We start from the raw sequence: 26094 nt of genomic DNA on the forward strand, positions 1-26094 counted from the left end.
TTCCCACCCTGGAGACTTACAACTATATACTACAGATTGAGATTTGATGATATCTCTGCCTTATACTGACATTTTTATTTTATATCAGCCAACTAGTGCTGTCCACCTCCAACATGATGGAGGTTCTTTCCTCGACAGTGAACAAGTCACTCCAGTGAAGTGTGGGAGGATTGCACTCAACAACCTGAGAAACATACATTATAACCTGAGGCACATAAAATTAAGTGTGGAGTGCATTAATGACCTCAGGCGTGATTTTTTAAATTGGCACACAGCAATTCATTAATGCAGTTCACATCTGAATGGCAGTGAAAGAAAAATAAAACATTTATTTGTATTTCTATGCCAATGTTGTTTTAAAGTAATTAGATGTATTTGTAGATTTGTTTCAAATGAATTATGTGGATGAATGAAGTATATGTTCTGCCAGGAGTCTGTGGTGCTGTTGAACTGCAATGTGTTATGTTGACATGTGTTTTTATTATTTTGTCCATCCCATTCAAATCAATGAGGGTAGACTGAACAACCACCTCTTTGCATAATGCAATACAGTTTAATGGCACCACAACCTGCAGCCTCCAAAATGATCTCACACACACACACACACACACACACACACACACACACATCAACAGCTCTTTAACACAGTTTCAACACAAACTTAACATTATAATTGTCATGAGTCATGAAAGACGATTTGCTGCAGGACTGCTGATTAGGTTTAGCCATTTGTTCCTAATGAACTGACATTTGAGTGCAGGTTGAAGGTTCATATAATATAATCAATCATATTAATATATATAATATAATATTGATATGACATTATATATATATATATATATATATATATATATATATATATATATATATACATATATATATATATATATATATAATTTTTACAGTGGACTCCACTGTATATTTATTGGTCAATGTTTACTTTTTTCACCATCATATTTAGCATGTTAGCATTTTAACATTTGCTCATTTGTACTAAATGCAAAGTGCAGCTGGTGCTGATGGGAATGTCACGTTTTAGTTAAGTTCTGTAGAAATTTGGTCATAATTCAACAAACTGAAATTCTGACTTGATGATGGTGAAATGAAAGGTTCAGGGATCATGTTGGGGACATGAATGTCTGAACTAAATATAATGGCAACCCATCCGATAGTTCACTAAAAACCACAATGTTGCTACAGAGAAAGTCAGAGGATCACTAAAGTCATTAGTATGCATGCTTTGGAGACCATGAATGAAATTTTGTGCCAATCCATACAGTGGTTGTCAAGACATGTCACCAAAAACAAAAATGTCACCCTGTTGGTTGACTTAGATGAAAAGTCAGGGGTTCACCAAAGCCAATGGTATTCATCCTCTGGGGAACATGAATGCCTGTACAAAATTTAATGACAATGCATCCAACATTCAATCCAATATAATATCAGACTGACATTCCCATCCATTGCACCACATTAGTCGTATGGCTAAATATATTGAACTCTATTTTGTATGGTATTACATCAGTTTTAGCTGTAGCCATCTTGTACTCATCAAAGTGGGTAGCACAATACTGACATGGGTTTTGAATGTGTGTTATACATTATACATCTTTCTTGAATCACTTTAGACATCATTCCCAACGAACTAAATACCTTTAGTTTTAGAACAAAATACATTTGGTGTTTTAGTACCCGTAGTTAGAGTGAAAAGAGTGCTTGAAAACATCAGCTCACATTTAAGTACCTTTCAACAGACAAGTGCTGGACATTTTCATTATTTTGTAATTATTATTTCAGAACAAGCATTTATTTGGTTGAATGAAGAAGGCAGGTGGCTTTTTCTCCATTCACAGAAAGAGATGAATAAGAGCTCACAAAGTCTTACAATACATACAAATATATATAAAACACACCACCTACAATTCTTACACCACCCAATAATATATCATTAAATGTATTTGCCCTCCAACCTACCATTCTTTGAATTAGATTCACACAGTCACTGCAAAGACAACAACCACTGCACATTATCATTACTGTCGGTTGATTGCTGACACACAGACCATGGACCGATGCAGCTCTCTGGTGTCATGCTACATCAGAGAGCTGTATCTGTCTGGACTGACCACACCAGAGGTCTTTCAGGCTAAAACAAATACAGGCAGCAGGTGTAATATCCTGGTTCAGTGATCACAATGCGGCTCAGGCCACCATTCACCAATTTACACGCCATCCTTGTTCGCTTTAGATCCATAAAACAAAGGTCCACTGTCTTTTCATGTTGTGAGGGGAAAACTGCATACTGTTACTGTTCAAGCAATTTAAGAAAAATTAATTTCTGCTTGATAGTGCCTGAAAACTTTACCCGCAGCAGTTTTGGCTCAGTTTACATAGTAGTGACAAATAACAGAGGGAATCACTTGGAGGAAGGCCACACTGATAGAGAAAAGAGCTGAATGTCAGGAAGACAAACTGCCTGACACTGCAGATTAACATGGTGGTGCTGTGAATGTGAAAACTTTGTGGTTATTGGGCAAAAAACTTTGCATCTCCATGTTTTTTAGCCAGGTGAAGATGAAATCATAGTTTTCACAAATGTTTCTCAATATTCAATCCCTCAGTTATTCACATGATAAGAATATGTCACCCCTCTTAGAGCTGGCTCAGGCTCATACCTAATATCCATTGTGGCTTTGCTTTAAAGGAATAGTTCAACGTTTTGGGGAAATATGCTAGTTCCCTGTCTTGCTGTGAGTTAGATGAGGAGACGCATCTTTAGTAAAACTGTATTAAAGTATAAAGGTCTGTGTGGTTTTTTATTTATTTGTTTTTTGTTGTTTTTATGTGGATGACTTTTTAGTCTCCTTTGTTGTACATATCCAGGCTGTGTGTTTCCCTTTGCTTCACCCTGCTAGCTATGCTAAGCTAAGATAATCAGCTGTCATGAGAGTACTATAAATCTTCTCATTTAACAAAATCTGTGTTTTTTCCAGCATTTGGAGCTATAGTTAAATTCAGCTATTGGTTTTTCAAGGACGTCCCATCGTAGCGGGACTCATCGTAGCGGGACTCATCGTAGGGGGATCCGTGCTTCTTGATGATCTCTTGTTTATTACACAAGAATCCCATTAAATACCTCATTGTGGAAACAACTGTATGTATCAAATCATCCATGATAAAGGCTGGTAAAGAAATGTGGCAAACAGCAGCCTTCTCCTTGATACAATTCTGAATTCATAAAAGTGCAGTGACTGAAGCCAAGCCAATTACATTAATCAAAAGCTTTCAGTGGATTTATGGAAGTGCACTGTGCCTGCTGACAGCCACCACTGTGACTAATGCAGAGCAGCACTCAACTGTGCAGACACTGCCTGAGAGGAGGCCATCTTCTGCTGCTGTCAGGTAAAGCCCCCAGCTCTTATATTTTTGTGATTCTTTTGTTCATTTGCATTGTAATTCCATACCGTGCTTGATGGGGTGAGAGACACGTACAGGCCTGGGTTTTTGAAGCCAGCTGCAGGTATTAGGTGCTCAGCAGAAGCACCTCTTAAAGAGTTAGGCTGTGTGGTCTTGCATGTAGTGCTTTTAACAATTCAGAGTACCTGGGTGAATTTGAAAATAAAAGGACCAGGAGGATGGTAAAGGTCAAACCTGATCTGAATCAAGAAGTAAATGGGAGGAAAACTGGTGACTTGTGACTTTCTAACAGCAGTGGGCCAATGCATGAATTAAATATTTTGTTATTTTCAGTTTTTAGAAATTATTATACTGTTGTATTTCTTTTGATATTTTTAGATGTTTTCAAGAAATACGCATGAGGGAAATCAAGTAAGATACTACTACTACTACTACTACTACTAATGACAATGACGATTTAATCCCAAATTTAAGCACACTGACATTGACAAATAATAATAAAGCAATATCATCAGCAAAATGTAACAAAAGTTTCTGCAGAAAAACAGTGTCTGTCTATGGGGTACAAAAGAAGAAAGTTCTGCTACACCAATTTGTATTCACTGATTGGGAGACAAACCTCTCTGTTTTTTTGTGAAATGTTTGATCAATTTACCTCTTTAGGGGAGTTTTCACTGGAATAATAATTAATAATAAACCTGTTATTTATTTAGTACTTTTCTTTACAAAACTAAAAAATAAAGAATAAAGAAATAAAACCAGATGAGGCAAATAAAATAAAAATTAGAACATGACACAGAGGAGGTAAAAGCAATAAAATGAATAAGATCAAATAAATAGGAGTATCAGTAGAAATAACAGCTTTCGTCAAAAACTTCCAAATGCTTTCACAAAAAGGAGTTTTAAGAGATTTAAAAGAAACTAAGGACTGAATTCAAAAGGCAGGAAGTACCATACGGTGGGGGCTCTAACAGCAAAAGCCTGGTCACCCTCGGTCACAAGCTGTGACCACACCAGCAGGACTCCATCAGCAGATCTCAGTGGTCGACAGGGCACATACCAGGTCAATAAATCAGAAAGGTATTCAGGAGCAAGGCCATTTAAAGCCATAAAGTTGAGCAGTAAAAATTTAAATCAGGGAGCCAACATAAAAAGGCAGGTACAGGGGTGGGGTGGTCATGCCTTTTTGTCCTGATAATAATTCTAGCAGCAGCATTTTGAACCAACTGGAGATGGTGGAGGGAGCCCTGGCTGATACTGGCACATGTCCCTACTGTGGGACTAATAAAGGATTATCTTGTCTTGTCTCATCTTACCTGAGTAAAGGGCATTATGCATAATGAGATAAAGGCGTGTACAACTTTTGTGGATCAACAGTTCATAAAAATAAAAAAAACACCTCATTTTAGAGATTATATTTGAGCTGGACAAAAAAGGACTGAACAACATTTCTGACCTTTCCATCTAAACTAAGTGGGTGTTGAAGATTACCCCCAGATTTCTTGCATTTCTTGCTTAATATTATTTGAGAGACCAGCAAGGTTAGTTCTCACAGAGCGGAAGGAGTTAGGAAGACCAAACAAAATGACCTCAGACTCCCATCGATCCATCCATTAGTTCTACCACTTATCCTTATAGGGTCGCGGGGGGGCTGGAGCCATTCCCAGCTGACACTGGGTGAGAGCAGGGTATACGTTAGACAGGTCGCCAGTCTATCACAGGGCTGACATATAGAGACAAACAACCAGTCACACTCACAATCACACCTACAGGAAATTTCGATTTGCCAGTTAATCTAATGTGCATGTCTTTGGACTGTGGGAGGAAGCCAGAGCCACGCAGACACGGGGAGACCTCACACTTATTGTTGTTAAATTTATCAGAGGAGGTTAGATGAGATATTAGCTAGGCTCGTAGGATCTGTGGATTTTAAGGCCATGGATAGCTATGTGTAGTTGGTGTAAAAAATGGTAAAAAAAAAAAAACATTGTGACTTCGGTGATGAGGTAGCATATATATAGAAAACAGTAGAGGGCCAACAGCCAAGCCCTGAGGGACACCACATCCTGACAGGACGGTAGAGGAAGGTGTTTCCCAAGGCAACTGAAAAAGTCTGTTAAAAATGTACAAACAAAGTAAGCTAAGAGCTGGGCCCTATGTCTATCCACGTCTGTAGGCATTGCAGGAGGAACTGCAAAGAAAAAAATAAAATGCAAGGTGCCAGCTTTTTGGTAAGGGGTCACAAACTAAAAGTGTTGGTAGCCATTGGTTAAATCTAGAAATACATTGGATTTTAAATGCATCATACATATGTTTTTAAGTAAAATCTGAAGTAAAGGACATAAATGAGCAAAAAGTTCAATACTGACCTCTGAAATATACCAAAATGTAGGTTGAAAGTAGCATAAAATGGAAATAATCAAGTAAAGAACAAGTATCTCTAAAGCCCAGAATTTGTATACAGATGTACTTAATTATTTTTGCACTACTACTTACTTTCCACTTGATTCTCTCAGTAACAACAATTAGCCTGAGATCAACACTTGAGTACTAGACTCAAGATTCAGACTCAATTCAGACAAATAATTATAAATACCAGACTGTAGGGTTGTCATCATCATTTCCACTTCGTTTTGACTGATACAATCTTCGTTTATTTTAACACATCACGTTGAACACCTGCCAGTCAACAGGTGTGTGATGCTGAGTCAGTACACACATTAACCTGTGATGGTCTCAGCATCACTTCCATGTGACCTGCTCTGTACACTGTAGACTCTGGATACAGAGATTTCAGGGCTTTCTATCTCCACATGATTTATGTGCAGAATGTGGAAAATTAAAAAAAAAAAAAACACCTTTTGACTCACACCCAATTTGATAAGACACCTGAAAACCCACACATCCACACAGGTTTGTTTTTAGCAAGTGACTGCTACAACAACAGGTTACTATTGCTGTATTTGCTGTAGTTGTGTTGAACTCATTCAAGTAGCATATATTTGACTTTTTGACCTTTTTTATTATATTTTCTCATTGCAACACACAGTTATTCCTCTGAAAGATTTCTTTGCTGCCATTAATCGATCAACTTAGGGTAATCATTCTGTTTATCAGTCATCAACTAAAGATACCTATCCATTTAATCAAAGTGTTGTTTCACACAATGGAGATGTGTTAAGAGAGAAAACACGCACTTCTGCAAAGTGAAAGCATTAAAGCAACATTATAGTTAATATGTTATTTATAGGTTTACTTGAAAACTTGCACTATATAGTTCCCTGATAATTATTAAATAGGATATATATAATATAAAATTTCTTACACTGACCACATTTTGTTGAAATGTTACGGAAACCTGAGACTTGACAGAGACACAAACTGAAAAGCTTTGATTTAGTTTTATCACTTCTGAACATCACTGGAGTTAACATGTCAGTTTCACTCACAGTTTTGAAATATTTTGGGTCCATTAATGGCTGAGTATGGAGTGTAGACATATGAAAATGTGGGCAGAGATAAAAATGAAACAAACTGATTTTCCTCTGGGTATTTAAGAGTAATAAGTGCTTGTCAGCCACAGCAGTAGACCTATGATGACAAATAAAACTCCTCACACATGTTGCTGTTTCTTTGTCACACATACTCTGTCACATACAGGAAGACTGTGCTCACTGGGCTGAAAAGACATCTGGTCCACAAAAACACAGGCACTTTATTTGTGTGGCCGCACAAACTAACAAGAGCCTTAAATTCCTGTATGTTTCATGTTAGGTGCTTGTCAGATTATCTAACATCATCTGAAACCACATTTTCCACGAAGGCAATGAAGAGTTTGGCAATTTTCATAACTTCCCCAAACAGACAGTACAACAAGCATATGTGCAGAGGTCAGAAAGTAGAGAGGGTTCAGGTTTTCCTTTTTTTAATTCTTCAAGCAAATATCTCACTTTCCACATGTGCAACTGAGTGCAACCATGAACACCTTTGAAAAGTGACTGTATGGAAATGTGTGCAGTTTATCAGCATATACGGCAGTGGCATGCCGTCAGGGTAAGCATGGCAAGCAGTGTTCACCCAGTTATAGCTAAAAATATAAGAACGACAGTGAAGTGGAAGCAATATTTCTCCTCACATCCGATCTCAGAACAACTTTCTGTCCTATAAAGGATCTGATGCTTGTTTGCATTCATCATGTTATTTACTGCCCACTTGTGGTGGCAGCAGGGTATCTGAAAGCTAGCTTGCCTTCCAGCCCTCATAGCTATCGTTTCTGTCATTTTCGTGGGTGTGACTGTGTCACTGGAGTTTGGCAAGTGGACAGGAGAGCAGGAGAGCAGGGTAAATCGGAGGTTTGCGCATGTGCATTGAGGATACTCCTGGATGTTTGACTGATGATTAGCTACAGTCAAAGTGTGCTAGGCAAGCTGTCCTTGGCTCAGCTTCTACCGTTCTGAGATCAGTTATGATATTTCACACATCATCCACGGACATGCGTGGACACTAAACTCGCATATTAAACCTTAAGATGCAACAGATTACAGTAATGTATCATCTCTATGCAAGATCTGAAGTAAGTTTGAGAATTTTGAGACAGAATATTGTTACAGGAGTCGAGCAGCTCCTTTCAGGAATAGCTCAGTAAATAGGTTGTGTGCTAGGTTGTGAGAGAGAGAGCAGTGGTGCTGGCAACCGGAGCAGAGAGTTAGCTAGTTAGTTAGCAGTTAGCAGCGTAACTGAACGTAGCAGTGTAATGTATGTGCACTTTAGGCTGTTAGACAGTAAATAAATGCTACGGCTCTTGAAGAAGATGTTTCTGCATCTCCCCTTTGCTTCCGGACTACAGTCCATTCACTGAGAAATTCCTGGAAAGAGTTAGTGTAGGAAGTGTGATGTAGTGAGGACGAGGTACATGGCAGGCTTCCTTTCCTGCCTTTCAGTGGATGTTAGTACCTTTACATGTGGTCAACCGCTGACACCTTTTTTTCAAGCATACGGAGTCCTTTAAAATATAATACAGTCCAACACCATAAACCTCAAAACCCAACATGAACATCTCATCACAAAATGACCATCAAAAGTTTAATTTTCTAAAGAGATGATTTTAAAGGCCCCCCATGGATCATTATGTGGCCCCCACACACCTCATGACGTGCCTCCTGATGTTAGCACAACTTGTCACCAATCATTTTTTTTTAAGCAAGACTAACATAATATAACATAACAAAACATAACACAACATTACATAACATAGCATAACATACATTACTACAATGGGAGAAAACAGCTGACAGCTTTTTGATATTGCTATAGGTTTATATTTTGGTAGCAGACATTTACATTTGACTTAATAATCATAAATAATAATTAATGTAACTTTTATTTTGTAAAGTCTCCTAAATAAATTACACTGCAAAAATGAACATTCATTTACATTACTTGTTATTAGAATTTATATTTTTTAACTTTTACGTGGTGTAGGTGTAGTTATTATGCCTGACATTGGTACTGTGTACAGTATGATATGTAGCAAGCACTGTATCAGTGTGTATTTGGGTTAGCCAGTCATAATTGGCTGTTCTCTCTGACAGCTATGACAGACAACCGGATCACTGTTTCAGAGCATAGATTGTATATAAAAAGGAGGAATTTCACTAACAAGAGAGGAGACTGACATGCTGAGTCAATATGGTTCTTAAGAATCTGACAGTCTGCAGCCAAAAGGAGGTGGTGCTGACACGCTGACATCCAGTTTCAGAGAGACTGAAGACAGTCAAGTGCTTGATTCCTGATCAACACCCAGCCTGGGACTATGCGAGCAAGCACACTCATGAATAATTTAACTGTTGGCAAAATCACTCCAATCTTACCTCCTCCCACATTCCTACAATAAACCAAAGGCCGAGGCACCGCAGGCTGAAACAGAGAGAGAGTTGAGCAGCACAAGTGCCACAGAGTGAAGAGAAAATCACACAAGATGACAGGTGTCAAGTGATCAGCTGGTTGGAGCGCAGAGGAGGCGAATGCCCCGATCTCAATTACAAGGGACACACTGGAAAGCAGCTCATAGCAGAGCAGCTGGGATCCTTCAGACAGCAGTATTTTCTCTGATGATTTCTCACTGTGAGTTAGTCATCAGACATACAGAAGCTCACAAGTTTTACATTCATTTTTCCAGACCCACCAGCAGATAATGCTCAGAGCTTTGACTCACTTTGCTCTGCTCTTTTAAAGGATCCACAAATCATCTGTTCATGACGTGCACTGATTTAAGTTTTACATTGCAACAACGCAACTGGTGTCAAAAGTAGACGACAGTCTCTGGGCAGACATATTATAAATTCCACTGGCAGGAAATCTTTACTACCATTGGCTATTTGCTCTCTCATTATGGTGCTTATATATTGGTGCCTCATAGCAAGAGAAGACTGAGAGAAAAGGTTGTATATTTCCCTAATGCCTACAAAGCATGAAATCTTACAACAACCAGAATGTACTGTGCACAGTCACAGCTCGGTTGCTCCATTTATGGATACTTTCCTCTGGGCTTTTGTGGTAGTGGTGGGTTTACAGAACACAGGTTTAGGTTCCCAGGCTATCGACCATTTAAGCAGACAGGTTGGCATTGGCCAGCATTGTATCTCTTTACTGAAGCGTTTGTTCATTTACAAGTTTTTTCACTCATCGTGGAGTCCACTTGTATGTGTAAGGAGGAGGGATCACAAAATCATGGTGCACTGGAGTAAGTTCAGCAGATTTATAGACCCAGGACCTTCTCATGCAGAACCTCAAAGATGAAAGTCACATACATATGGTGTGTTCTGTGCTGGCTCTTTAGAGCTGGAAAAGTACAATAGAACATTCATTGAGAGAACTGAATTATTGAGTACCCAAGTTTACTAAATCTATATGAACAAGTGTTTCTGTTACTTTGTCCAGCCCATTTATATCATCAGGTGTAGGCTAAATAATAAACACCTCTCTGTATAATGTAATAGGTAGAGAAACCAGGGATGGTTGTAACACAGGTCAGTTATGAATCACCTGATTCACTCTTTACATGCTCAATTTAGCCCCCTGTGGCAGACGAAACTCAAAAACTCATTTTGAGGTAAAAAAAAAAAAAAAAAAAAGTACTTTTTTTACTTGTTTTTTTTGTGATAGCATTCCCTGCTTTGTGGTTAAACTAATCTAACTTAAATCATGTTTATTGTGTGTCTATGCAGTGTTGCTGGCAGCCATAATTCTCTACGCACTGTGCGTACACATTTTTATGTTTTTGTTTGTTTATTTAGCTAAATGAGGGAATCTGCCTGCTTAATGCTGATCATTTTTTGAGATTTCAAAATGCAGATACAGACTCTTTCATGTCCTTATAACCCAAAAATATCCAGGGTGCAGCGTACAACTGCTTTAGTTAGTGTTAGAGAGAAAAACAGATAACATGCAGGAAAGGACCTCGAGTCAGCCTTGAACCTGGAGCGCTGCAGTTAAATATAAGGATTTAAGAGCTGTGTTCTAGCAGGTGAACTATCAGTGAATCACACTGTGTGGTCACTTTTATGTGTAAAAGGCAACCATATATGTATTTCCTCAGCACAGAGCCTGTCAGTCTATTGCTCATTGTTAAACTTCTCCAGTCCACTTGTAAACTATAACCAGTTTGGTTTTACTTGATATTACGTTATTAACAGCACAGGATATGAGACATATTGTAACATTTTATCTTCAAATACGGGACGATCCTATATTACACGGGACAGGTGGCAGTCTTAATGGGAAACCTAAAGGCAACCTACAAGCGGTGCATGCAATGAAATGTAATCAGTGCCACTGTGTCTATGTAGATATCTTTCATGCAAGTTGTCAGTGCTAATGTTTCGGCTGTTAGCTGTAATGTAGCTCATGGCTACAAGAGTCTGGGTTAATACAAATACACAGACACATATAGACACACACATAGACATATGCACACACATACACACACACACAAATGTTCAAAGTTGGTGCATATTTGCACATTTTGTTCAATTTTGTTATTATGTTCAAATGTCTTGTCACTTGGATCTCTGTCTCTCGCTCTCTCTCTCTCTCTCTGTTGAATAAAAATCTTTTAATATGAAGTTTTTGTCATTAATCATCATATCATGATGTTACTATAGGGTGAATTGTAACATTTCACGCCTTGTGTTTGAGACTAAACCATGTATTTTCGGTTTGTGCTGCAGAGAGAAAACCTACACCATTTAATAGCAGATGTGTATTAAGTTATTATTAGTAATATTACATTTTGAACACACTGGCTTGAGAGAGCTCCAAGATACAGACAGAAATGTCAGAACTTTTACAACCATCTCGATCTCACCTAAAGTTTAACAGTACAACAAATTACATCCTCCAAAACAATCATACAACTCTCCAAAACAAGTTCAGTGAAAACTGAACATTATATCCTTCATGGAGGAGGAATCATTGTGGGACTGCTGCATTCTATGGTTGTATTTGACTGCATTTGTTGTAGCTCAGTGTACCTAATGAATTTTGAGCTGTGTGTAACTGTAGACTCCATATAGAGAACCCTGGTGAGGGTTACCAGCAGCTGACTTCCCAAACAGAAGAGGAGAACAGAGAAGAGACAGACCAGTGCAGAAGAGAAAACACACACACACACACACACTCACAAAACACCACACATACACACAATCACTCAGACACTCTTACAGATGAAGATCACTGCATCAGAGAAGCTTGAGTACAGAGAGAAAAAATACAGAGATGTAAAACAACCACCAGGAGACATGTAACAACTGCAAATACACAAAAGGACTATAAATAATGCATGGCCATCATGTGTGGTCTTTTAGTGCCTCTTTGAACCTTTCTTTCAGTGTGTCTTTTTGCTGTGTAGAAGGGGTTGAGGGTCCAGGGACTTCCTGTTTCTTAATCAGTCTATGGCTGTAGGTGATTTAGTTATAATGCACAACACAACCAAATACAGAAACGTGCTGAAAGTAGCACAAATGACAATGGAGGTGAAATACTTTGGTTTGTTGTGTTGTAAGTATTTTCGGTGCACGTGTTGTCAAAGCAATGGTGTTTGCTGAATTTGCTTGTTTTGTCTATTTCCATGTGTTTTCTTGTGGTGCAGTGTGTTGAGCTCTCAGGGCCACCATATGTTTCCTTCCATCTGCTGTCCATGTCTAATAAATCCTCTTCAGATTAAAGGAAATTGAATTAATTTTTTATAATTATGTAGACGTCCTCCACCTGCAGCTCCTATCTACACACCTCAGCTCCATTAAACTGCACATTATAGTAGACAAATTAAGTCAGGAGAAGAAGTAGTTGGCTTCTAGCAGAAGGGAAATGGGGCGGCGGGGGAGGGTGTGGAGACTAGCCAAAGCCTCATCATTCATTTCAGAGTATGTCGCATATAAAAACATTTCTTTCATTGTCTGTGAATTATAATGCTGTAGCAGATAATTTGTCAGCCAGGCTATAATGTCAAACAAACAGAATGCTGTTATAAATATTTTTACGTTGGCCTTGGAACAAGCAGTTGGCCACGCGGCTGAAAATGTGCTACTGTGAGCGGGAATAATCCAGGAGTAAATATCAGGCCCTACATCACTAAATATTTGAAAACCTGGTGGCTGCTGGACAAGTAAGAATTTCCAGATGATGGGATATGGATGAGAACACCCACACCATCGAGCCAAGCATAAGGCGTAATCGTGTCATTAGTTTAATGTCACTGACTATTTGCTAATCCCACCACTGAACTGCGAAGCAGCATACATGGGGCTCTGACAAGACCAGTACTCAGTATTTCAACAATGTTTGTTTTGGGGTTTTTGTGTGATCTTTTAGCCTTTAACAAACCAGAAACACAAGAGGAGAAGAATAAGGAGTGAAAATAATTGTGTGTCTAACCACGACTGTTAGCATTCACAGCTAACTAGCTTACTACCTACAGTGGTATCCTATCTTAATAATGAAAGGGAAGGGGCATATCTTTAGCTAAATACATTATTTGTATAATTGAAGGTTACATTTGAAATATATAGACCTGCATGAGCCTGTCTTTGGGAGCCCAGGTGGGGATGTTACACTCCAGCAGCTCCAGCCAACCTCATCAGTTATTCCTCATCATTCCTTGTAAAAATGAAGCAAACTGTAAATGATAAAGATGTGTTATTTGTCCAAGTATGTTTTTCTCCATGGTTTTCTGTACTATAATACTAACTACCCTGAAATACACAATGGTGGCGACGATGCTGACTATTTGCCTGTGACCTGTACCTATTGACCTTATGTGGCCCACTGCCGTTCTTGTTTGTTCTGCTTCCAGTTTTGCCAGTCAGTTTCCTGTTACAATTACTGGCCATAATAAACACTTGTAAAAGGTGAGGGCTGTGTTCAAGTCTCTTGTGTATTTTCTGGAAACTGGGAAAACTTGTGACATCATTTTTTCTTTCAGTAGGTCATGTGGTTTGACACCAGCACATCCATCACACATTTACAGATGACATAAGCACGAACTAGCTCACAGCTAGCTCTGTAAACTTACTGTGTGTTACAGAAGCTGTTTCTGTGGTGAAAAATGTCATGACTTAAGTTAGCAAACTTAGCAAACTTAACAATCTTGAACAACAGATAGTTACTTATTTAAATGAATATCTTTGAGATTGACACTTTAAATTATTTGTATTCTTTACAAACAATCACTAAACCAGATGATTTTAAGTTTGTTGGTCTGGAATCTGTTTTATCAGCACAAAATGAAACCTACCTTATCCCATCAGTATCTTTCTACACAACAGGATGATTTCTCACTTCCAGTGTAGACTTAAAGTTAAAGGACAAAATAGCAGAGTCAGAGGTAAGGTCTATAGCCTTATATGCAATAGCATATATGTAGTCACACTGTGCACATTTCCCTTTAACACAGTTCTCATCTAACAAGTCAGCTGGAAACATTAAAAAGTCAGAGACAGAGTTTTCAACCACCTGCAAGCTGCTTTTGTTCATTTGAAAAATCACTGTTTATGAAATGGGAATTTGTGCCATGCAAAAATGCCTGAAGGACATAGCAACAGGAACTAATGAGGCAGGGCTTAGCGATCATTTTCTTAATGACAATTAAAGAAATAAATGTCTCTTATATTCATTAATATTGGTGGCTGCTGCCTCAACCCCTCTACTGACTGTTTCAAGTTCTTTTAAAAGTCCTTCTAAACTAAAGGAGTTAAATATGTATTCCCGCAGCCAAGCTTTTGCAGACAGTGTTTCAAAAACATGACAGTCTTGGATTGGCTTTGGCATTCTGCTGAGAGGTGAGGGGGGTGGCAGGCACAAAGCCAAAGAGCCATCTTTTAAAAAATGGAATAAAAGAGGGAAAGACAGAGGGACTGGAGCCAAATGACTGCCAACTTATACACATCATACATGGCATCTCTTTGTTTTCCCCACATCCTTCCATCCACCTACAAGCTCAAACGCAGCGGTGGCATCTTGTCTTGACAGATGCATTTCTTTCATTCTTTCCCTCCTTCTTTCTTTCTTTCTTTCTTTCTTACTTTCTTTCTTTTTTTTTCTTCTCCAGCCTATTGTCAGACATAGCTGCTCTAGTATTCTGCGCTCAGTTTTTGTATGTCTCCATCTTTGCAGTATTCAAAGAGCATCTGTTGAAAACGTGGGTCTCTTTGCTGCACATTAAGTTAACACTTCCACAGAAGCCTTGTCAAAATACAAGAACCCTATTGTTTCATATCATATTATTTCCTTTGTTCCAGTTCACTCTTGTTCTTCACCATCAGATGAGCAGCTGGCTCCAGATGTCAACATCTTGTACAAAGGAGCTGTAAGAAATCAACCAGAGTCACTCCAGAGACCACTGGAAAGAGAGGGAAGGTCATGTTATTCATGTGCACAAACAAAAACAATTGATAGCCTAATTTGAGATATGTCATTATTCCTTTCCAAATGAACACAGTGGTTTATCATTTACACTTCATTAATTATTCATATACATGTAGCCCTGGCACACAGGAGCATAGGAGGCTGTTTTTGAAATGAAAGTCCATTATTACATTTGACTAATTACTGCTCTATCCAACATGTTTAATGCAGTGGGATCTGCAGTGGTTCAGAGCAGAACTGTTGTTTGTGTTCCTTTGTGGACGGCCCAACGATTTCTATACCATGCATACAAAGCAGAAACTGTAAATACAAAGTAACTGGCAAGGAGATGTTTGCTATTTCCCGTTGTGTTGAAGAGTAAACACCAGAGCCCACCTGAGCTGGTGATATCAGCGGAATCAGATCAAATCTATTTTGTAGAGCATGTTTAAAAACATCAACAAAAACATCAACACGCACCAAAATAGCATGACAAAAACAAGACAGCAGGCCAAATGAGGGAGACAGCTTGCCTTGGCCTGGACTCTAATGAGAATAAATGTGTTTTGAGCCGAGATTTGACAGAGTGGATGGGTGGGGCAGATCTGATTGACACGGGCAGGCTGTTCCATAGTCTGGAGGTTATGACTGAGAAAGTGCAGTCATCTGTGCGTTTAAAATTAGCGCAAGGGACGGTCTGAGGGGCCTGGATGGATTCTAGGGGCTTAAAGGGTCTATTCTAAAACAAACTGGGAGCCAATGGAGAAAGGCCAGGATAAGAATAATGTGGCCTCTCCTCTTAGAGCCGGTCAGAAGTCTAGACGGAGCGTTCTGGACCAGTTGCAGGTGAGACAAGGATGACTGAGGGATTCCATGTTGCATGTGCGTGGCAGCATGGAATGTCTTGGTTTTCATTTTGGCGCCCACGTTAACAGATTGGATACTTGGACACACTGCCTGCATGAGATGCACTGGGGATGCATGTCTCTTGCATTGCGGCTGAGTTGTGTGATCTTGAAGTTTGGCATCTTGTCTTTTTTTCATATGTGACGCACACGTCTTGCAGTAAAAATAGACAGAGAAAAGACTTCTTGACAGTCATTTTGATATCATACCAGCAATATTACACAAAACTGACACTTTCCACTACAGTCTCTGAAGACTGAATCTGAACATGTCATAGACATGAAAAAATCTAAAGATATTTTTTGCATTACATTTTATCAGCTGCCTGTGGAGACAGTGGCATTTAAGAGTCATTCTCTGTCAAAAATAAATCAAAAATTTGTTAGAAATGAAAAGAAATCCAACATTCAAGTATCCTTTAAACTCAACAGATAGAGCTGCAGTCGCAGCGATGGAGCAGACGTGCAGCTGTTGTGAAAACATGTGTTTCTCCGCAGCTTCGGCAGCTGCAAGCGCACACCACACATTCAGTGGCTCACCACCATTACAGCAAGCCTTTAGGATATAAGAGTATGGATAATGTTTTCTAAGTATTTTTTATTTTGGTGATGGTACAAAACTGAAAAGAATTCTGTTGTCCAACTACAAACTGAGTGTACTGCATCCTGTTGTTCACCTGGTCAAGAGTTATGATCAGTTACACTTGCATCAATCTTTACAAATATTAGTTCTGTCTCTCATTCACTTCACCTGACACCCACATATCTGTGTGTTTCCTGTTTTGGTGCGATCTCTGCTCAGGTCAAACACACTCACAGATCATCGCTCACCTTTGTTTAACTTTGACTGTGCAAATTGGCGAGGTTGGAGGATAGAAACGTGCACTGAGCTTACAGATGGAGAAGTCATTATTCTAACATTTTGCCGTCTTGCCATTTTGTAGCAATACCTACACTACCTCACTACAAAGCTCTGTGCACTCATAAACTGTTCACAGTTTGTGATCACTCTCCTCAATATTTATCTATTACCCTCTTTAGACCAGTTTTCTTTGGGGCTGAGTGTGGGCCAGTTTCTTTCGAGGGCCATTGTGACTATACTTGAACAGATGCAAACACAGATTGTACATGACCATTACCCACACAGTCCTGAGAACAGGTCTAAACGAGCAAATGAATTTAAAACGTTTGATAGGGCACCAGCTGGTTAGGGCCTTTAACAGCAAACCACAGGCTGTAAATTCAAAAGGTTCAGGGATGTTTATTTTAAGAGAAAATCTACACTTCAGTAAGTATTTTCCTCTTTTTGATAATAGTGAACTTCTACTTCTACTAACTTCTACACCTCCATCATCCTCACCTCCTCCATCACCACCTGGTACGCTGCTGCCAAGGACAAAAGTAGACTGCGGCGTATCATCCAATCTGCTGAGAGGGTGATTGGCTGCAATCTACCATCCCTCCAGGACCTGTACGCCTCCAGGACCCTGAGGCATACAGGAAAGATTGGAGCTGACCCCTCCCTGCCTGGACACAAACTCTTTGAGTCACTCCCCTCTGGCAGGAGCTGCGGTCCTTCAGGACCAAAACCTCTCGCCACAAAAACAGCTACTTCCCGTGTGCTATCAGTCTTATCAACAAGGCTAGAGAGCCCCACTGTCACTGACCCCCCGATCCCCCCTGGCCCCCTGTAGAACTACTGCAAAACATTTTCATTCTGTATTTATTTATATATTTCTTACATTTTCTATATTTTGCACTACATTCCCCACATCTTTATTATTATTATAAACATTCCACATCTTTGCTGTAAATGTTTTATTTAAATTTTAAATTTTTTATTTTACCTTTAATTTTGCTCTAAGTTTAGTCTTCTATTCATATTCAAGTGTCTTGTTCTCACTCTTGTTTATACTCTTTTCCTTCTTCCTATGTTACTGTTTTGCACCAAACACCAGCACAAATTCCTTGTATGTGAAAATATACTTGGCAATACAACTGATTCTGATTCTGATTTGCTGTCCTGGTTCAATAATTAGTGGCTTTACCTGTTCACAAGTGTAGAAGACAAAAACTAGTCAGGCAAATAAAAACTGATCTGAGAACATCCATGCATCTTACTTATTTTCTTTTCCTTAGTCCACTAAAAATCTCTGCATAACTCTAAACTAATAAATTGTGTAATGTGTTATTGACTGCACAATTACATTCATAGTTGTATTTTTCTGCATTGCCAACAGGGTGAGGCTTTAGTTGATTGCATTGGGAAATGAATTTATTTCAGCTGTCTTGAATCAAGATGAATGATCTTGTCGCTAATGAAGTTATTCTTCTCATTGCTTTGCAGAGGGGAAGATGTTCAAGTTGAAAATGAGACAAAATGACACTGAGATGGATGTTGAGATGGATGTTCTTTCCATTAAGGAGTTTTCCCCAGTGACTGACGTTCTTTAATCAAAACGTAAAGTGACTGTTTTAGCAAATGAGCAACACACATATAATATTCAGTGTTATGATTTGTGTTAATTTATGGATTTAACCAGCTCCCCTGCTTCTAGCAGCCAAGTCTTTATGTGTGTTGCATTTTCTTCAACCTGCCAAATCAAATAATCAAATCAAATAATAATAATAAATAATCATGGTTTCAGAGGCATGAAATGTCTTTTGTCTGTTTGCCTATTATTAGCATTTTATCATACACACATCAAGTACTGATTTGCTTCAGCTCTCACGTATTAATTAATTAATTATCTAATCAGGCATGAGCTTGGGGTTTTGTGCCTTGCGTAAGGCCAGTTCCTGAGAACCAGACTCTGAAACACATGTGAAGGAGGTGAGATGGATTAAATTAAAGGGATTAATTAAATTGATTTTGCATCATAGAAGGGGAGAGGTCATTTCCAGATTGTCAATGTTAATTTTGCACAAATTAGATATAAACAAAGATAATAAAGATAATAAATCATACAATCGTATCATATTGATCACTGAACTCATATAAGTATAGACACCCATGGTCTCTTCCACACTCCACGAAATCTATTCAAATGAGTCAAGAAAAGCAATTAATAGTATTTCTGTGAAGGTGCAATTTATTTAGACAATCATACCTTTCTCTGTGCAGGTACCTCTCCACCAAAACAATCAAGTTAAATTACAGAGGCTTAAATCTATTCCTCAGTCGTAAACATATCCATTAAGCTAAATGAGAAGAAAAGTTGTAAATATGCAGCGAGGGAGGCATCATCGAAACTTTAGATTAATCAGTGTGTGGGTGATTATGTGGCTTTGTGCACATTTTTTTGCACATCTGATTTTATTAGCTGTACTCTGCTGCTTATTCGAGCATGCAAGCTGCCAACAAAGCTAAAGAGCTCCTTCCCCTCATGTCGTCATTCCTGAGTAGTAAGTGGAAACAGCAACATCCAATCCATTAGCTAGTATCACTTCAGTCACATCAGTGTGTATGAGACCAGTCTGCCCTCCACACTGTGAGGCTGCCTGTGACTCACAACTGCATATCTATAAAAACAAAAGGATAATTATCATAGATATATGTGAGTTAGTTTGAAAGTATATTTTCAAAGTCCCAATATGATTGGCTAGTAAATAATTCATTTTTGCAAGTTTGGCTCATGTCTATATCGGATGATTGTGATGGCCACACGTGCAGCCACACAATAAATGTTGGTTGCCCCCATGCACTTACACCTTTTTAGTAATGTTAGGTTTTCCTTAAACTTTACACCCACATTGCACATACACATAAACACATAAAGGATGACACGTAGTTCTTTATTTCACACAACAGACTTATGATTTATTTAATATTTGTTGGAAGATGTCTAATGGTGCACACACGTTTAGTTCACTTCTTGTATATTTAACATTTATGTTTGTAACCCCTGTCCCATGTAGCTAGTGAATACTGACTGAGAGATAATAGGGGTGTTGTAGTACAGTGGGACGGGGCCTGAGTTCGTCTGGCGCTACCTGTGATAACGATATAAAATAACTTGGCGGTGCCTCCAATAAGTTCTAAGAAGTAAACACAAATTTTGGTACTTCCCCTTTAAAATAAAAGTTTGCTTTAACCTGTTTTATATTTATCCAAAAAGTATCACCTTCGTAATTACAACACAGGATTTAGTTCAAACAAGAAGAATGGTTTATTACAAGGCAAACCACGCTCAAGTACAGCAGCTACAGTCTCTCTCCCACGGTCCAGGGCTCTCCCGGTCCTCACTCTCTCCCTCTTATGGCAAATGTCCGGTCCTCTGGCAGCTTCTCAGAGTTCACACACATCAACCACAGGACGACTCCGTCAGTCTTGGAAGTTAGGATTGTTTTCACGTTACTTTTACAGCTTACAGCCATCCTGCTCGGATGCCGATAAAGCAACCTCTGCTGTCGTTAACGTGCTGCTCCACTTCCTGCCCTTTCATAATAACTGCCTTGAAGACAGGTCCTTCTGCCCTCCCTCCCAGACACAGCTCCTTGGTCTTACTCACACTGAGGTCAAGGCAGGTCCAGTCAAACCAAGAGAAGTGACAAGGTGGTCAGTGTGCTGAGAGTATGATACTTTGTATTAGCAAACAACTGCAGTCTTTTACTTAACTTAACCATACCAAAGACAGCATGTGCAGATTTTGTAGAAAAAAAGAATTTAAAAATCTTTGGTTTATAACCAATTACTTTATGTTGACTGTAAATGTTTGCATGCTACACTAAAGTGGTGAACATAAAAAATAAATCTGCTTGATATCATCCAGTTGTCATTGTGAGAATGTTAGCATGCTGATGTTAGCATTTAGCACAGAGAACCACTGCACCTGTGCAGAGAGTTATACAGCTGCTCGTGTGGTGGGGAATACTCCCTTAGTCTTCTAGTAATGTTGTGCTGTTGAATGCAGCCTTGATCTGGCCCCTCCCCACCAAACTCCCAATCAGGGCCGGGCTAGATAAAGCCCTGTTTGGCCTTGCTGTCTCTCCCTCTGCCTCCTGTCCTGTCCCTGCTGTGGCTCAGCGGTTTGGCCCGTCAGGTATGTAGTGGAAACAACATCCGTCCTGCCCAATCTAACAACTGCATACTGAGAGGAGTGTTCTTTGTTTTAGCTGTTTAAGGTACAGGAATCTTGTTGTCCCCCTGTGGTGACTAGGCCACCATTTAAAATGTCTGGGTCTAGTAGTGGTGGGCCTGACTGACTCTTGTTTTCCTTTACAGGTTCACTTGATGTCGACCCACTGCTGTTTTGCCCCTTTGATAGCCTGCTAATAGGTAATTCATTTTCATTTCATCATCATTCATTGTTTCATTTGATAGTTTTGTTTTGTTTACTGCTCGGTTGTTTCTTTTGGTTATTTTGTGTTAGTTTCTTTCTTTTAGGAGTGGAGCACCATATTGTGGCAAGGCCAGGCCCCCGTGGTGAGGTCCTTTCACTTGATGTACGTGAGACTGCACCATTATGCATGATTTGTCATGTAATTTGCTGTGTTGCACTGTTGGTGAGTTGTGGTTGCACCCCTGGACACCCCTTAGCGTAGTCTGCCTCTCCACAGGCAGCCTCAGCTCAGTTTTTTTTTTTTTTTTCAGTTATTTAGTTTGTTGGGCTGTTTTTAAGATTGTGAACATCACATCACATTTTATATCATCTGTAGCTGGTTAGAAACCAGCTGATAAATACTATATCATGATTATGAGAAACTAAGTTGTAATTATGAGTTACTGTCTCATATGAGGAGGCAAAAAATGTATAACAATTATAAAATGAGCTCATTAGGTCAGCCATGTAAAAACCTTCTGTTTTAAAAACACAGACTAACGTGCATCAAAGCACGATGTGAATTTTTATTGGTCCGTGATTAAACCTCTCTCACAATCTGCAGTTACTTTCTAATTTGTGGAGACAGTTACAGAAGGAGGTCTTCCTAACTTGCTAACTTGCTTTAAAGTAGCAGTGTTGTCATTAGTCTGAGATCAGCAAGCTCAGAAATACATGAGCAATGCTGAAATCCAGATGCTATTTTAATGACGGAAAAAATGTATCAAAACTGCAAAAAAAAAAACTATTCAGAAAATTATTGACATGACATTTTGTTGATAAAATAAATGTTATTATCATCAAGCTGCTCAAGTTCAGTTTAATGACCACACCGCACTCAACTGTCCATTTTTCTGTTTGGCACTGCAAAATTTAAATTTATCCTCATAAATTAAGGGTTGCTCCATTTTCTGTTTTAAAGGAGGAGTTATTTTTAATACAGCTTCTTTTCCGATTTTGTGGCACACCCACTCTTTTGTCTGCCATTACTGAGATTGAGTAAAATGCGGTCTTTAACATTTTGTGTTGCCCACCATAATCTTCCTCTGTATCTGCACAAATCATCTCCTACTATTTTTCATACAAATCTGTTGCATGTTAAATGTAAATCTTCTTAGTAACAAGTAGAATATTCAATCAAGCACAAATGTCATCCCAGAATTTAGTGAGCCACCCTTAAGTATATGTATTCATGAAGGAGAGAGGTGCAGATCAAAGTGAAACAAACCCTGTATAGAGTATGGTATTCTGTTTTTCCTGGTGATGAGGAAGTAATGTTTCACCATGCTGTGACTGAAAATCCTGCTGAGCCTTATATCAAGGTTTATACCAATTAGGTTAATTAGTTAGTAATTAATTAATTAATGCCATTTAAGGCTTATTGTCTCTTAATCCACAGAGCAGATGTTCCAAGCCACCAACAGCTGTGATCAGGAAGTGATTCAGTGTCAGACTCATATTACCTAAACAACTCTTCACTTTAAAGCTACATTAATTGATTTAGTGGCCAACAGAACAAGTTATAAACACCATATTTCATCCATCCACTATCTGTACTGCTTGTCCGTACAGGGTCGTGGGGGTTTCTAAGCCGACATTGGGCGAGGGACGCCAGTCTATCACAGCGCTTACATACAGAGATAAACAACCATTCACACTCACATTCACACCTATGGGCAATTTTAGAGTCACCAATTAACCTAATGTGTATGTCTTTGGACTGTGGGTGGATGCCGGAGTACCCGGAGGGAACCCACGCAGACACAGGGAGAACATGCAAACTCCAAACAGAAAGGCCCCAGGCCTGGGTTTCAAACCCAGAACCTTCTTGCTGTGAGGCGACAGTGGTAGTTATTGCATCACCAAGCCACCCGAAACACCATCTCATCAATTATAAAATTGTTTAGACAAAAATCTTTGTAGTTTCCTATTTCCACAACAAGCAGACTAAGCAAAATTAGCATCTATTCAGAGGAGCATTTGTGGCCGTCTGATTAATGTAAGCACAATGCTCACTCTTCTTTCAGCACTGTTATGCAACCCGCTCCTAAAATATATCGATCAATAAAAGGCTGCTAAAAACTGTCCTTTAATGATTTTCTTTGTTATTGGCAAAGAAAAATACTTATGTTTTGAAAAGATTTGTAGGTTCAAAGGGGCAATAATATAAAAAGATTTACTAGTCCACCATAACCACATCACAAACCAATTTTAGTTTTATTTTAAGTTTTACAATGAAGTCATGTTTAAAAAAAAAAAAATACATTATATACACTTTCTTTACATAGTCACAGTCTTTCCAATAAGCTCGGCTTTGCTTCACTTTCAAAGGTTTTCACATTTTGAGACCAAGCTGGAGCCATTTAATCACATTAACTGTTGGCCACAGACCAGCTGCACTGGATGAACTGCAGATTTAGCACCATGCTCAAGGGCACCCGAGCAGTACTGTTATTATCAGTATTTATTAGTATTACACTACCACATTTTACAAGCCAGTCCAGTGATTCAAAACCTAATTGTCCAATACATTTGCAGATTTACAACACTACTGCAACAACATGCACTGAAAAGTGAGTGAATGTCAAAAAAAAAAAAGCCTCTCATCACTTGATTTAAAGGACCACTATGTGGGATTTAGGAGCATCTATTGGCAGAAATGGAATAGTATTCAAATTATGTTATTAGTGTACAGTCACCTAAAACAAAGAATCATTTTTCATTAGTTTATCTGCATTAGGAGCAGGTCCTCTTCCATGAACACTCAGACTTAACCTGCACAGGACCTGCAAGTGACTTTAATTCACTCTATTAATAGATTGTTTCATTTTGTATTAATCAAGATGAGACTGAGTCGTGTGCACTTCAGGGCCAAATTTATTCAACTGGAAGACAGACTGAAACATCTGCAAAGCATGAACAACATGTCTCTAAGAGAAGAGCCGTACAGCTGAAAAGAACGGTGGCAGGAAATGCTTTCATTAAGTCAGACCAGTAGAAGCACTTTCTGATTGATCCTGAGCTTTCCAAACAGGAACGCCTCTGGCAGTGAATAAGTGGCAGAGATTTGAATTTCAACATCCACTGAATACTTTAATATTAAATTAGTATTTATTCATATAGCTAGATATCATAGAGGGACAGTCTACTTACCTGATAGACAGGTACTTACAGCTCAGCTTTCATGTGTTAAATATCCTCTTCTGATGCTCTGGTTGAACTGGCACTGACTGTATATACTGCTGAAACCTCTTTCTTTGACTGGAGCAATGCTTTTGTTTCCAGGTTATATTGAAAAGTTTTTCAGTCTGCACCTGGAAACCTGGAAACTTCATTAGTCAATCAAACAGAGACCAGTGATTGGTTGATATTTTAAATTGCTGTTGGCAATTTACAAGATCAAAAAAGTATGTATGTAAGTCAAAAATAAACTTTGTATGATAACTTGTGCAGGCATTGTCTCAACAGCCTGCACGTGATATAGAGGTCAGGAAGGACAGTAAAGCCTGGCTGATCACACAGTCTGTCAACACAATTATGCCACAAAGAAAAGAAGACAAAGGAGAAAAAGTGTCTGTGATGTGCTGTTTAATATGCAAATACACATCAGTTCTGTGTAACTGCAGGTTATCGCCCCTAACCCTGGTATTCAGGTAGCTGTTGATTTCTTCTGTTTTAATGGCTTCATTTGAATCTAATTTTTTCTGTTGACAATTTAACAGCTGAATCATTATTGTTGGACATGTGCGCTCTGTAAAGCACATTGATGACAATTTACAGCCCTTTGAAAACCCCTGCTGCCTTAAAAACTTAATTTTTATCTGGCTGGAGGACAGATACACCAACATGTCTGACCATGTGACATGTGTGACACACACAGTGATCTACCTGGTTTAATCCCATGAAGCTTTCCATTGAATTTAGCCGGAAAGAAAGTTGTATACAATATTTTATTACTGGCATATTCCAAATAAAGCTGTTCTCATTTACATTTTTTTTAGTTTCTGTTGTCAGACAATGAGACAAGTATGAAATAGTGACTGTAACACGGCCCATTAAGACTACATGTTAACCAGCAGTCACTTACAAGCTGCTGCTCTGCTGTTAAATCCTAATTTTACAACCACAACATTGTCAGACAAAATCACAAAACACTGACGACCCTGCCTCTTTTGGCTGTTGGGCTGGCTGCTTGTCTTTGTCTTTGTCTTTGTGTTTCGTGTTGCTGATGCCCAGTAGGTGTTGTTGGGTCTGTGGGTACTGGGAACACCTGGACCTGGTGTTCCCGGTGCTATGGCCCAATTCCAATCCAGCCTCTACACCCTCACCCAACCCAATGTCACTCAGTTTGTACGTTCGTGAGGAGGTTCCACCACGTTAACCAATGACCTTTGAGTGGGGGTGGGTTATAAAGCCCTCCAACATGGGGTCTGCATCGATGCAGGCTTCCAAACCACACTGCCAGACAAGTGCAGCATCGCTTTGAGTCCAGGATGAATGAAATGCCACAAATCTACAATAGTGAGTTCCATATGTTAATTTTCAAAGGA

This window comes from Trachinotus anak, unplaced genomic scaffold (genome assembly GCF_046630095.1).
Source record: "Trachinotus anak isolate AG129_WGS33_773 ecotype Australia unplaced genomic scaffold, CSIRO_AGI_Tana_v1 ptg000008l, whole genome shotgun sequence".
In the NCBI taxonomy this organism is placed as follows: Eukaryota; Metazoa; Chordata; class Actinopteri; order Carangiformes; family Carangidae; genus Trachinotus; species Trachinotus anak.